The sequence below is a fragment of the Parasteatoda tepidariorum genome, chromosome 10, assembly GCF_982258835.1.
Source record: "Parasteatoda tepidariorum strain Cologne lab strain chromosome 10, Ptep-v5.0, whole genome shotgun sequence".
Taxonomy (NCBI): Eukaryota; Metazoa; Arthropoda; class Arachnida; order Araneae; family Theridiidae; genus Parasteatoda; species Parasteatoda tepidariorum.
Window position 1 is genome coordinate 38,206,123 of NC_141764.1, and position 13,027 is coordinate 38,219,149.

The following is a 13,027-nucleotide window of genomic DNA, read 5'->3' on the forward strand; positions in this document are numbered from 1 at the left end:
TATTCCAATCCCTTTATGACTTATATTTTTTGAACTTTATTAAAAAAATTATTGTTATGTTATTATTATTTAACTAAATTAGAAAAGAAAACTATAAAATTTCAAATATTTATCAGTTTGTCTCACTCTGTGTGTCCAATATGACTAACATAATTTTGCATGAAATATAATTTTTTTAACCATAAAAATTTCGTATTAGTTAGAAATCCCTTATCGGCTTGTTTTTCTAAAAGAATTTGCATAAGATAATAAAGAATTAACTCTCTTTAGTCGAGAAAACAAAATTATTTGTCACTGTTTTGTTGATTTTGTTTCATGTGATTTAAAACCAAACTTTACACTAATCATCAATGATAAAACTCCAAATCATTTCCTTAGTATAGTCAAATAAGTCTCCCGTCACCATCATGTTATTATTTTTTTTTTCAAGAAATGCTCAAAATACTATTTTGAAACTTCAAAAGTTCTGAGTTTGTACGATTTTTCATGCTTAAGTCAATGAAGTTTTTTAATCAAATAATAGACTAATCCGGTACCCATTGGCGTCCAATTTTTGAGGGAGACGAAATTAAAACAAGCAGTTTCATTAGCTCTCAGAATTCCTTCTAGGAAATAGGAAAAAGATGAGAAAAAATGTTTTCCTTTTTAAATCAATGCAAAAAGATTTTTTTATAGTTTTTTTTTTTATTTATTTATTTATTTATTTATTTATTTTTTTTTTTTGGATTTCTTAGTTTTATCTTAATTAAATTTAAATCGATTAGGGCTTCCTTTTACTTGTGTGAGACATTAGACGGGGGATCTTTTGAGGTTTCAAATTATTGAAGGAGTCATAAACACACAACCTTTTACGTCAATTCTTTTACGAAGTTACTAAATTTTGGGAAAAATAAATACTATATTACAGAAAATATACATTCTCTTTGCTACATTATATTGTATTTCAAACCAATGTAATTCAGAATTTTATTTTTTTTAAAAAAAAGGATAAAATATTGTATGTACTTCCTTAACCAATAAATTACAATAGAAAGGTAAACAATATTAAATTGGCCAGCAAATTCACCTGAATTGACCATGACAAATCGAATAAATCATTAATAAAATTCTCCCACACTTAAAAACCATAAATTCCCACACTTTACGCTAAAATTAGCTCTGTTCACTAGCAAAATACAGCTGAAAAAACACGTGCCTTATATGTGACGTGCAACTTTCAATAATTTTCACGGTTCTTGGAGAGCAAACAGTTAACTTTTTTGAAGCATCCAAGAATTATTCGACATGTTCCAACGGGCTAGGCAGGTGCTTCACAACATCCCTGGAAAAAGGATTCCTGCAGTAGAATTCGTCGAGGATTCGATGAGATTTGTCGTAAATGTTATAATTTACTTAATACCCTGTATCACGCAATATTTCCAGATGAAATGGCAGTGGCTGTTTTGTGTTAGGATAATTCGAACCTTTCGGATGTTCTTAATCGTTTGGGTTGGAACTATGTTGCAACATGCGATGGAATTCACAAGAGAGTTTTAGTAATTAGACTTTGAGAAAATATAGTTTCTCACATTTCGAAAAATGCTTCAAAATACTTCATACATATAATACATACAACTAAATATGCGGATATAGAAGTGGCGAGGCAGAGAGGGGCGAAAGGGGCGACGACCCAAAGGGGGCATCCAGTACACGTCTAAGAACGCTAAAACAACAGATCTATTATTATTATTATTTGATAAATACTTGGCTTAAAAAAAATATTTTATGAAGAATAGAAATACAATTTTAAAATAAAGTTAATAAGGAATTTATAGGTAATTTCATTATATATATTTTTTGCACATAACAAAAAACGCTAAAATTATTTTGATAGGAAAAGAATAATTTCCGAAATAATTACCATGAATTAAATTACTGTGAATATTAATTACCATGAATATTAATTACCATGAAATAATTTCCGAATAGATTGTTTTTTAAAAATGAATTTAAAATACGAATTAAGATTTTTGAGAATATATATCGTATCATTGTTTTTTGTTGTTGTTGTCTAAATTAAATTGCTTTCCCCTCTACTGATTACATTATCACACTCGTCTTTTCAGAGACTCGAGGCGCGTAGATTCAAACCAAGGAGTTTGTCTTAAGCATGAATCTACACTCCTTTGCAAATCTCTGCTTTTTAAGGTAAATTCCTTTACCGCAAAAAAAGAGAAAAAGAATTACCCATTTAGATTGGGAAAATTAAAATACAATGCTTCGAAACTTTCATTTCACTGTTGGAGATTTTTAAACGTCTTGAACCATAACATCGTTCAAATTTGCTAAAATTTTAGCTTGGCGCCAATTTTAATAGTTAAATTTGAATGCACGATACCTTGGTACGATACCAGATTAGCCGATACATGGTTTAAATTAATGCCTTATTATTAAGGCTGAAGAAAATTGGAATATAATGGTTGAATGCTGATTTTTATGAGAATGTATTCACACAGAGCTCCGTTCAAAGTTGTACAATTACTGTTAGTTTTATCCGGAACTTAAATATTTACTCTTTCAAAGACTCATATAACTTTTAAATAGCACAAATACTATTTAATACTTACTGTGTTCGTCTTAAGATTCTGTTTTACACTTGGTGTGTTTTTGTTCTTTTTTTTAAAGATTCTATTTTACACTTGATGCTATCCCCGCGGCAGAATAGTGGCGACACGGCGTCATTGTCGCAGACCATTACATAGTTCCTGCATAAAGATTTTTTATTTAGGAAGCAAAGAAATTAGGGTTTTTCATCTGTAGAACTTTTAAAAATATTTTTTTTCCACAGAACTTTTTTCCCCTTTCTGCAGAATTATATTCAAAAAATACTTTTCTTTCATATCGGAGGTGGAAAATCTTTGCTTACTGTTTTTTAATTTTATCGAACTCCTGATGCTATTTTCAAGATTTTATCTTAAAATTGATGCTATTTCCAAGACTTTATTTTATTTTTAATATGCTATGATCTTGATTTAACCTTACACTACTTGATGAGCTACACTTGATGTGCTCTTTTTAAGCTTTTATTTTACATTTTATTTGCTATTTTTAAGATTTCATCTTACTGTTGATTCGATTTTAAAACTTTTATCTTACAGTTGCTGCTATTTTTTTTATAAAAAAAACTTAATTTATTTAATTATTTATATTAGAAAAGAAAGGGCAAAAAGTAAAATAAATAGAAAACTTCTTTTATTTGTAGACATGGAAAAATATTGCAAAACTGATAGTCTATAGGCAACATAATCGAAATCTATGTCTATTTTTTTTTATTATTATTATTTCTTTATTTTAGACAAAACAAATATTTTTTCTCGTTAACTGAATAGATGATGCATTCTTTGCACTTTGTAACGTTTAAAGATGTTATTTTTTCCCGGAGTTTAAACAAAACAATAATAATAATAATAAATTAAAAAAACCGCAGCCTCTTTCCTTGATTTTCAAACTATAAAGCATTATAAGAAGCATTTGTGCATGACGAATATCTCTTGAATTTTCCACTTGAACAAGCTCATTTTACATGACATAAAAAATAGTTATTTTAGACTGTTGCTAAAGCTGTGCATTTTAGTTATTTATAATACACATTTCTTTTCTTTTTTTCTTTTTTAAAAAAGAGTAACTGGTTAGTTTATTTTGATTTTAGTTAAAGCAGTCGAGACTGTTTTCTTAACGATAAGTAGAAAATGATAAGTAAACAGTTCCAGAGAGTTAGATGATTTTTTTTTTCGAATGAAAATTTTTTTCTCTTTGTGTGATCGTAGGAATTTGGTATTAAATTCCTACGATCTTGGTATTAAATTCAATACTCTTCAGTACTCAAGAGTATTGAATTGTGATGGTTATTTGGTACGCAAAGCTTAAAAGTATTGTGCTGCAATGGGGATTTGGTTGTCAAAGTTAAAAAAGTATTCTACGTTAACATTTGCATAGTAATCTTTATTATTTATAAAAATTTTAAAATGTTTGCCGAAAAGGCATAATATTTTTTTAGAAAGATAATGAATTAAGTGAAACATTCATGATCGATCATTTATTCAATTTGTTCATTTTCTTAACTCCATCCCATGGTAATAACCTCTCACAGTTAGCCTGACCGCAAAGGGACTCTAACCCATAATCCGTCTATCACTGAGGATATTTTTACGTCAGCACTGTGGTCGGTGCGAGCCGGGTGCGGAATTCGAATCGATCAGCTATGGCTGGGATTCGAGCCCGGTTCTCCTCATTTTAAGACTACCGCTCTATCTCCATAGCCACCACGGCTCAATAAGTCACATTTAAAGTTTTCGGATTTTTCTCAATGTCAGAATAAAGAGCTGTGTCTCAAGGCATCGCTGAGTCTCAAGGTTTGTCTCCCTAGGGCAGGGATGGCGAACCAATGGCACGCGTGCCATTTATGGCACTCGACGCAATATTTTGGGCATGCCACGATCACAATTATTATTGCACTATGAATTCTCATTACACAAATGTTCTTACACATAAAGCATATGTAACAATTAAATTAAAATTCACAAAAAACAAACGAAATAATAAACAATTATTAGTAAAAAAATTAACAATTAATGCTAAAAAACAATTAATAACAATAAAAAACAAGCAAACCACAAATAACTAGCAAGAGAAATTAACAGTCCTGCTTAAACTAACATCTTACAACCTAATATATGTTATTTGTCATCTAATCCGCAACAACAGAAGTCACACTGGATGTTACTTTTTGTTGAATTACGCGTTATAACTGAGACATTGCACAATGTATATTTTTTTTCAATGTAAATAAAGAGTTTTGAGTTGATAGTATTTAGTATTATTATTTTCCCAATAATCACGAAGTCAAAATTATTTGACGGCACGTCTATGATCTCATTAAAATTTTTTTTAGAAAAAATGGCACGTTGGCGTATAAAGGTTCGCCACCTCTGCCCTAGGGTGATCGCTTAATCGCTGAAATCGAGGTGAGTCAGGTTCGAATTCCAGCGATGACTGGTTCATGCGAATTCTACTCCCTGCTTGCACCAACCACAGTGCTGACATAAAATACCCCCAGTGGTAGACGAATCTTGGGTTAAAATCCCCGTACCATTGGGCTAACCGTGGGAGGTTTTCGTGATTTTTCCTCTCCATGCTAAACAAATGCGGGTTAGTTTCATCAAAAATCCTCCGCGGAAACTAGTTCATCTCAATACTTGATCCAAAATCCCCCTTATCTTATGGGTTAGGTTCAAAATTACGCGACTTCGGAGTTGAACATTGAAAATCGTAAACTCAAAATTGGATGAAATGTCAGAATAAATGGAGGTTTCTACGTGGATGTCAGTATGAATATCAGAATCTTTCTGTAAAATTCCTAAATTGCAATATAATATATAAATGCTTTGTGAACTCCAAGCCATTTTAATTCTTATAAGGTTCTTTATACGCACGAGGTTCTTAATATGATCTAAAAATAGGGTCCATTAAGATGAATTATATTTCAATGTCACATCAATTCCTTAAAATTAAAAGAAACGCGTAAAATAATACTAACTTTGATTACTGACATTGTGTTCACCAGAAAGTCAACCAAATTATGAAACATTCCATGAATCGTTGTTCCTACAAAATTGTTCCACTGGTGGAAATGGCGAAATAATGTCCCTACCACTATGAATGACATTCTCAGGTGAATTGGATAGGGGGGAAAAACTATATGCTCTGTTCACAACTTCCATTTTTAAAAGGAATCGTATTCATAAATAATCTATTAGGCAAGTGAAAAATGAAGTTTTTCCTTGACCCTTTAAAAAATTGACTTCTTTCTCTTGGGACTACAATGTAAAAATTGCTCATTACACAGCATGGTCATTTCTGACTGGACAGAAATGAAAGACTGGACATTGGTCTGATAAATGAGACTCTAGATGAGGGGATGAATTTTGACAGAACATGACGAATGGGAAAATGTATTGTTGAATACTTTTGTTTGCCAGGTAGTTGAGAAATCTACAATAGCCACTTCTTCCCAGAAGCTTTCTTTCCTTCTTAGTTTCCTAGGCTAGTGCAACCCTTCTCTATGCCTATAACAATTTTTATCCACATCTTTAAAGGCTTCTTTAAATACCAGATGGACATACGTAGAGTGATGTAGATCCTAAATTATTAATGACCTTACAACCACAACCCTTTTACCCGCTGAGAAGACCACCCACCATATTAAGTAGCATGTTCTTTTTAAATAAGTTAGGGAAGGTGTTATTGCTGCCATTGAAGAAATATACTGCTTTCTCCGCAAAAATTGCTATAATTTCAAAACATATTTAGAATATTAACTATTATCTACAAGGATATATTCTCAGAAAAATCAATCCAAATTTGAATAATAACATTGGTACTCTGAATCACACAGTGCAAATCCAATTTGCAACAGCCTTAACAGGATTTAAAATTGAGTAAAGTTTCTACTCAAGTTGTTATAATTTTAAAACGTTTTTGAAATTATAACAAGGAAAAATTAATTCAACGATATTCAATACTCAGATAACGATACTCAATACTTAATTCAATGCCGAGATAAATTAGTTCAACGATAAACAAAAAGTATCGATACTTTGAATCATAATGCAGAGCAAATTTGCAACAGCCTTAATAGGATTTAAAATTGAGAAAAGTTTCTACTCAAGCTGTTATAATTTTAAAACGTTTTTGAAATTATAACAAGGAAAAATTAATTCAACGATATTCAATACTCAGATAACGATACTCAATACTTAATTCAATGCCGAGATAAATTAGTTCAACGATAAACAAAAAGTATCGATACTTTGAATCATAATGCTGAGCAAATTTGCAACAGCCTTAATAGGATTTAAAATTGAGTCAAGTTTCGACTCAAGTTGTTATAATTTTAAAGCATGTTAAAAATGATAACTATTAAGTACAAGGATATATACTCAGAAAAATTAATTCAACGCTAAAAAAGTGTCGGTACTCTGAATCATAATGCAGAGCAAATTTGCAACAGCCTTAATAGGATTTAAAATTGAGTCAAGTTTCGACTCAAGTTGTTATAATTTTAAAGCATGTTAAAAATGATAACTATTAAGTACAAGGATATATACTCAGAAAAATTAATTCAACGCTAAACAAAAAGTGTCGGTACTCTGAATCATAATGCAGAACAAAAATGAAACAGCCTTAATAGGATTTCAAATTGAGTAAAGTTTCTACTCAAGTTGTTATAATTTTAAAGAATGTTTAAGATGATAACTATTAAGTTCAAGGATATAAATACTCAGAAAAATTAATTCAATGGTAAACAAAAAGTATCGGTACTCTGAATCATAATGCAGGGCAAATTTGCAACCACCTTAATAGCATTTAAAATTGAGTCAAGTTTCCTTTTCAGTTGCTTTAATTTTTAAACATGTTTAAAACATTAACTATTAAGTGCAAGGATATGTACTCAGAAAAATCAATTCAACGTTGAACCGTAATATCGGTACTCTGAACCATAATACGGTGCGAATTTGCAGCAGCCATTATAGGATTTAAAATTGAGTCAAGTTTCTACTCAAGTTGTTATAATTTTAAAGCATGTTAAAAATGATAACTATTAAGTACAAGGATATATACTCAGAAAAATTAATTCAACGCTAAACAAAAAGTATCGGTACTCTGAATCATAAATCATAATGCAGGACAAATTTGCAACCACCTTAATAGCATTTAAAATTGAGTCAAGTTTCCTTTTCAGTTGCTTTAATTTTTAAACATGTTTAAAACATTAACTATTAAGTGCAAGGATATGTACTCAGAAAAATCAATTCAACGTTGAACCGTAATATCGATACTCTGAACCATAATACGGTGCGAATTTGCAGCAGCCTTAATAGGATTCAAAATCGAGTCAAGTTTTCATTCAAGTTGAACCATAGTATAGAGTAATCAAGTACGACAATGTGGTTTAATTTAGCTGCATATTATGATTTCAGAAAATTTATATCATATAATGGTTCAAAACTATCAAAAATCTCAAAAATAGTATTAATATCGAGTAAAGTTTATACTACTTGCCCAATGCAAATTTTAGTTCGAGATAAATTCTCATGTAAAATCTTACGACTACCCACACCCAGCCTCCGAGAGACATTTTTATAAAAATCAAAATACCAAAAAAATAAAAAAAAAATAAGTAAATAAATAAAAATTTGTGAACATGCGTAAACAGAAAGTTAAGAATTAAATGTTTCGAAATTTATTCATCTGTGCAAAATACGACTTCTTTCACGACAATAAATCAATGCTGAAGTAATTTGCAAACAAAGTTTTGATCGATTGCTAGCACACGTTTAAGACACTGAACTGGTTAATCGAAGCAATTAACCTCACCCGTTGTACTTCCAGAGTTGAACAACAATCACATCGAACCCCATTTAGTTTCAATTACATGCACAACTTTCTTCCTCGTTAACCCCTGTCGTTTCACCCCGCATTTGAAGGGATACGAGACAAAAACATTTTAAAAATCCGGATTTTGGGGTCGAGGGCTTTTCCCACGGAAAACTCCCGATATCGAACGCGTGTCGGACACGCGCTCTCTCCACAACTCCCACGCCCCTGAATGCCGGACGCGAACAATACGGTTCGGACGCGACAATTGAAACCGCAAGGGATTCATGCAAATCGGGATGTCCCTTTTACAATACTTTTAATCTCTTTTTGACTCTTTGTTGCGAAATTGTTCAACTGTAAATGTTTGAACCCAATCCATCAATGAAGAGGCATAACTGCGTGGGAAATGCTGAACACTTTTTTACTTTTTGGTGGAAGTTACCTTATCTGTTGTTGTACTTGCGCGATCATGCATAGGATCGAGGTTGATGGTTGGAGTGTTTTTAAAAAGTTAAGCTTTTGCTGAACTTTCTGATTTAAACGGTGGTTCCCGTGCAAATTTTGTTATCTTTGGAGGTAATACCGCACGACACCAATATGCTCGGATCCTGTTATAATATTAACGGCATTGAATCGTTTTATGGGAAAAATTAATGGTTGTTTCCGTTATCTTTCGCCAAAAACGTTTGTTTTCAGACGCAATTTGCTTAAATCTTTTTGAATTTCAGGTTATATCAAGTTTCTTAAAATAAAACTGCTTACTTACAAACAATTTTCTTCGGATTAAAACGGAGCATTCTAGTTTGATCAGTTTAATCGATAAAATGAGTTTTCTTTTAACAGAATGAAAAATATGGCACGTTATCAATGAAGATGCTTTAACCTATTTACTGGAAGAAATATTTCAGATTTAAAAGATTTTTCTGTGGAAATAAAAATAACCCGTTATTTTGTATATTTATATTTAATCGTGCTTTAAAGTAATCGGGGATTAAATTTAAAGTATTCGATCGTACTAACTTTTAAACCGTATTATATTGAAAGCCTCCAAGCCATATAGTAATAGTTTTATGTACGCAGCAGAAAAATTCCAATAGAATATTAAACATTTTGTTGGAATTTTAAATTGTTAACATTCGAATAGTAAACACTTGGTTTTCATTTCATTTAACACGATACTTTCTAGTATTAGTTCTCAGTCGGAACCAAATTTATTGCGAACATTTAACATTTCATTCGAATTTGAAATATTAACCATTCGAATTTTGAGTATTATTATATATTCATAGTGCCTCAACAATTCTAGTATTAGTTTTTAGGTAGGACCAAATTTGTTTCAAGAATTTAACAATTTATTCGAGTTTCGATTCTTAAGTATATTTTTCGAATTTCGACTATTAAATAGAGTGGTTACTCGTTATCTTCTTGAATAAAATAATACTTCTTACCTGCACACAATTTTCGTCGATTAAAATTTAAATTTTCTAGTTCAATAAGTATAAACCAATATAAGTATAATATAAGTACTAATATAAGTACTAATATAAGTATAAACCGTAAACTAAGCTTCAAAAAAAAAAAAAAAAAAAAAAAATAGAGAGAGAGAGAACAATATTCAATGTTATCATTTGACCTAATATCAAATATTAAATATTCGAATTTTTTATGTTTTTAAAATGTCAGTTTTTATTGATTAAGCTAGATGCTTAGCTTAGAGCTCTCTTTTATTAGTTTTGCGGCTGAATCAGACTTATTTTTAATACTATATAATTAATATTGAATGTAAAGGAAGGCGGTTTTTATTGTTCTAAACTAAATATTCCGAACACTCTTCTATTAGTTTTACGACTAAACTAGATTTATTTTTAATTTAAAATACTTTAATCTAATATAGAATATTAAATATTTGAATTTTTAATGTTTTAAAATGGACGTTTTCATTGCCTTATACTACATGCTTAGAGCATTTTTCTATTAGTTTTCCAGCTGAATCAGACCAATTTTTAATCCTAAATATTTTAATACTGCATTCCTTAATCTCATATTAAATTTTAAAGATGGCGGTTTTCATTGTAATAAACTAGATGTTCCATACGTTTTTTTTAATTAGTTGTTGTTGTTGATTTACGTCGCACTAGAGCTGCACAAGGAGCTATTGGTGACGGCCTGGGAAATATCCCTGAGGATGATCCGAAGACATGCCGTCTCAATTTTGATCCTGTGCAGAGGGGATGGCACCCCAGCTTCGGTAACCCGACGATCTGCACTCGAAGTCGAGCACTTTACGGTATAGCAGTTTAACGAGGACCAATACCGCACACCCTCGGTCCCTACCATCTCTAACCGGACTGATCCAAGTGGTCACCGACCAGCACACTGATTGCAGCCAATGATGCACCCGCACACTGACCTCAGACAGTGATGCTTGACTTCGTTGATCTGGTGGGAACCGTGTCTTAATCTTAACGATCAGTCCTCTGCGGGACTTTCAATTAGTCGTACGGCTAAAGCTGATTTATTTTAAGTTCTAAATGCTTCTATCTAATATAGAATATTAAATATTCGAATTTTTAATGTTTTAAAATGGCAATTTTTATTGTATTAAGCTAGATGCTTAGCTTAGAGTTCTCTTCTATTAGTTTTGCTGCTGGATCAGACTTATTTTTAATCCTAAATATTTTAATCTAATATGGAATGTTAAAGATGGCGGTTTTCATTGTATTAAACTAGATTTTCCGAACTCTCTTCTATTAGTTTTACGTTTTAACATTAAATACTTTAATCTAATATCGAATATTAATTATTCGAATTTTTAATTTTTCAAAGTGGCAGCTTTCATTCAATTAAACTAGATGCTTAGAGCACTCTTTTATTATTTTTACGACTGAATCGGACTTATTTTTAATTCTAAATATTCAAATATAATATTGAATGTTAAAGCTGGTGGTTTTCATTGTATTCTGTAACACTATTCTATTAATTTTATGGCTAAACCAGACTTATTTTTAATGCTAAGTATTTTTACCTAGTATAGAATATGAAATATTCGATTTTTTAATGTTTTAAATGGCAGTTTTCAGTGCATTAAACTAAATGCCTCGAACACTCATCTATTAGTTTTGATTTATATTGAATATTAAATATTTTATTCTTGTGTCGAATATTAGTTTGAATTTTGAATAATAAACATGGTAGTTTTCATTAAACTAAACTAATGCGCCAAGCACGCTTGTATTAGTTTTAGAGTTGAATAAAATAATATATTTCGAATTTTAAACTTTCAATTTAAATTTCGGGTACTGAACATTTCGAATATTTAACATTTGACTTTGTAATATTCAACATAATTGCTTTCATTTCATTAAACTTATTGCCTTTAGACCCCTTTATTAATTTCAAGGTTAAAATAGATTTATTTCGAAATATTAAACGTCTTATACCAATTTCTTATCTTAAGCATTCAATTTTCGCAATTTGATAATTCTTTAATTATTATTACCAAACTCTATAGTATTAACTTTACTGTTAAATCAAATTTATTTCGATGAAAAAAGAATTTTTTTTTTTTTTGAAGATTTATTATTTGAATTTCGAATGCAAAACTTGTCTATCCAATATCTCTCCCATAAAACGTTATTTTCAGGGAAAACTTTCATTACCTTTTTAAATTCCAACAATTTTTTAATTGAACAATTTTTAGATAAAACAGCTTGCTTGCAAACAATTCTTTTTCAGATTAAATTTGAGTTTTCTAGTTAGGTAAATTTAATCAGAAAAATTAGTTTTGTAAAAAAAGAACAATATTAAATGTTATCAAGAAAAGTTTATTCAATTTACTCGAAGAACTGGTGCAAATTTACTGCTAATTATGTGAAAATGAAATTAACGTATTATCTTATCTACAGTAAAATTTAATCGGGCATTAACTTTAAAATTGATCGATATTGTAAACCATTCGAGTTATAAATTTCAATGTTCCAAGCACTCTTGTATTAGTTTTACGGTTGATTTATTTCTGTTGTTATAAAGTGTCATAGTACCTGGATAACTCCCATATCTTGATAATGCATCTGCAGTAGGTCTTAGGGTATTAGGTATCAGGTTAGGCTTAGTAACTTATCTACTTAAAAAAAGAAGAAAAAATCGATATCTTTGTAATTAACTTACTACAAGATTTTAATTTTGCTACTTCCTCATAGTTTATTACTTAACTCTTTGACGCAGAAATTTTATTAAGCCTATTTTCATACTTTTTTTTTATTATTTTGTATTAATTTAGGTCAAAATAAGTGAAGGAGATTATATTTAGCATTTTAATAATTTATGGTTATGAAATACTGCATGAAACACTGGTGTCATTTTCAGCGTTGAAGTGAAATCTTCCAAACAATAACTGTACATAAGTTCAAATTTCTCAAATTTGCACTTATTTGCAGATATTTAGATTTATTTGATCATCACTGAAATTTCTTTAATTTTCAAATTATTTATTGATAACTTTTTGAGCATGAATGGAGAAAAAAAAATTACAAAAACTTTTTTTTGGATTTTATATTTTCGTACAAACATAATTCCGATAATTTAACAGATTTTTTAGTAACTTTTATAC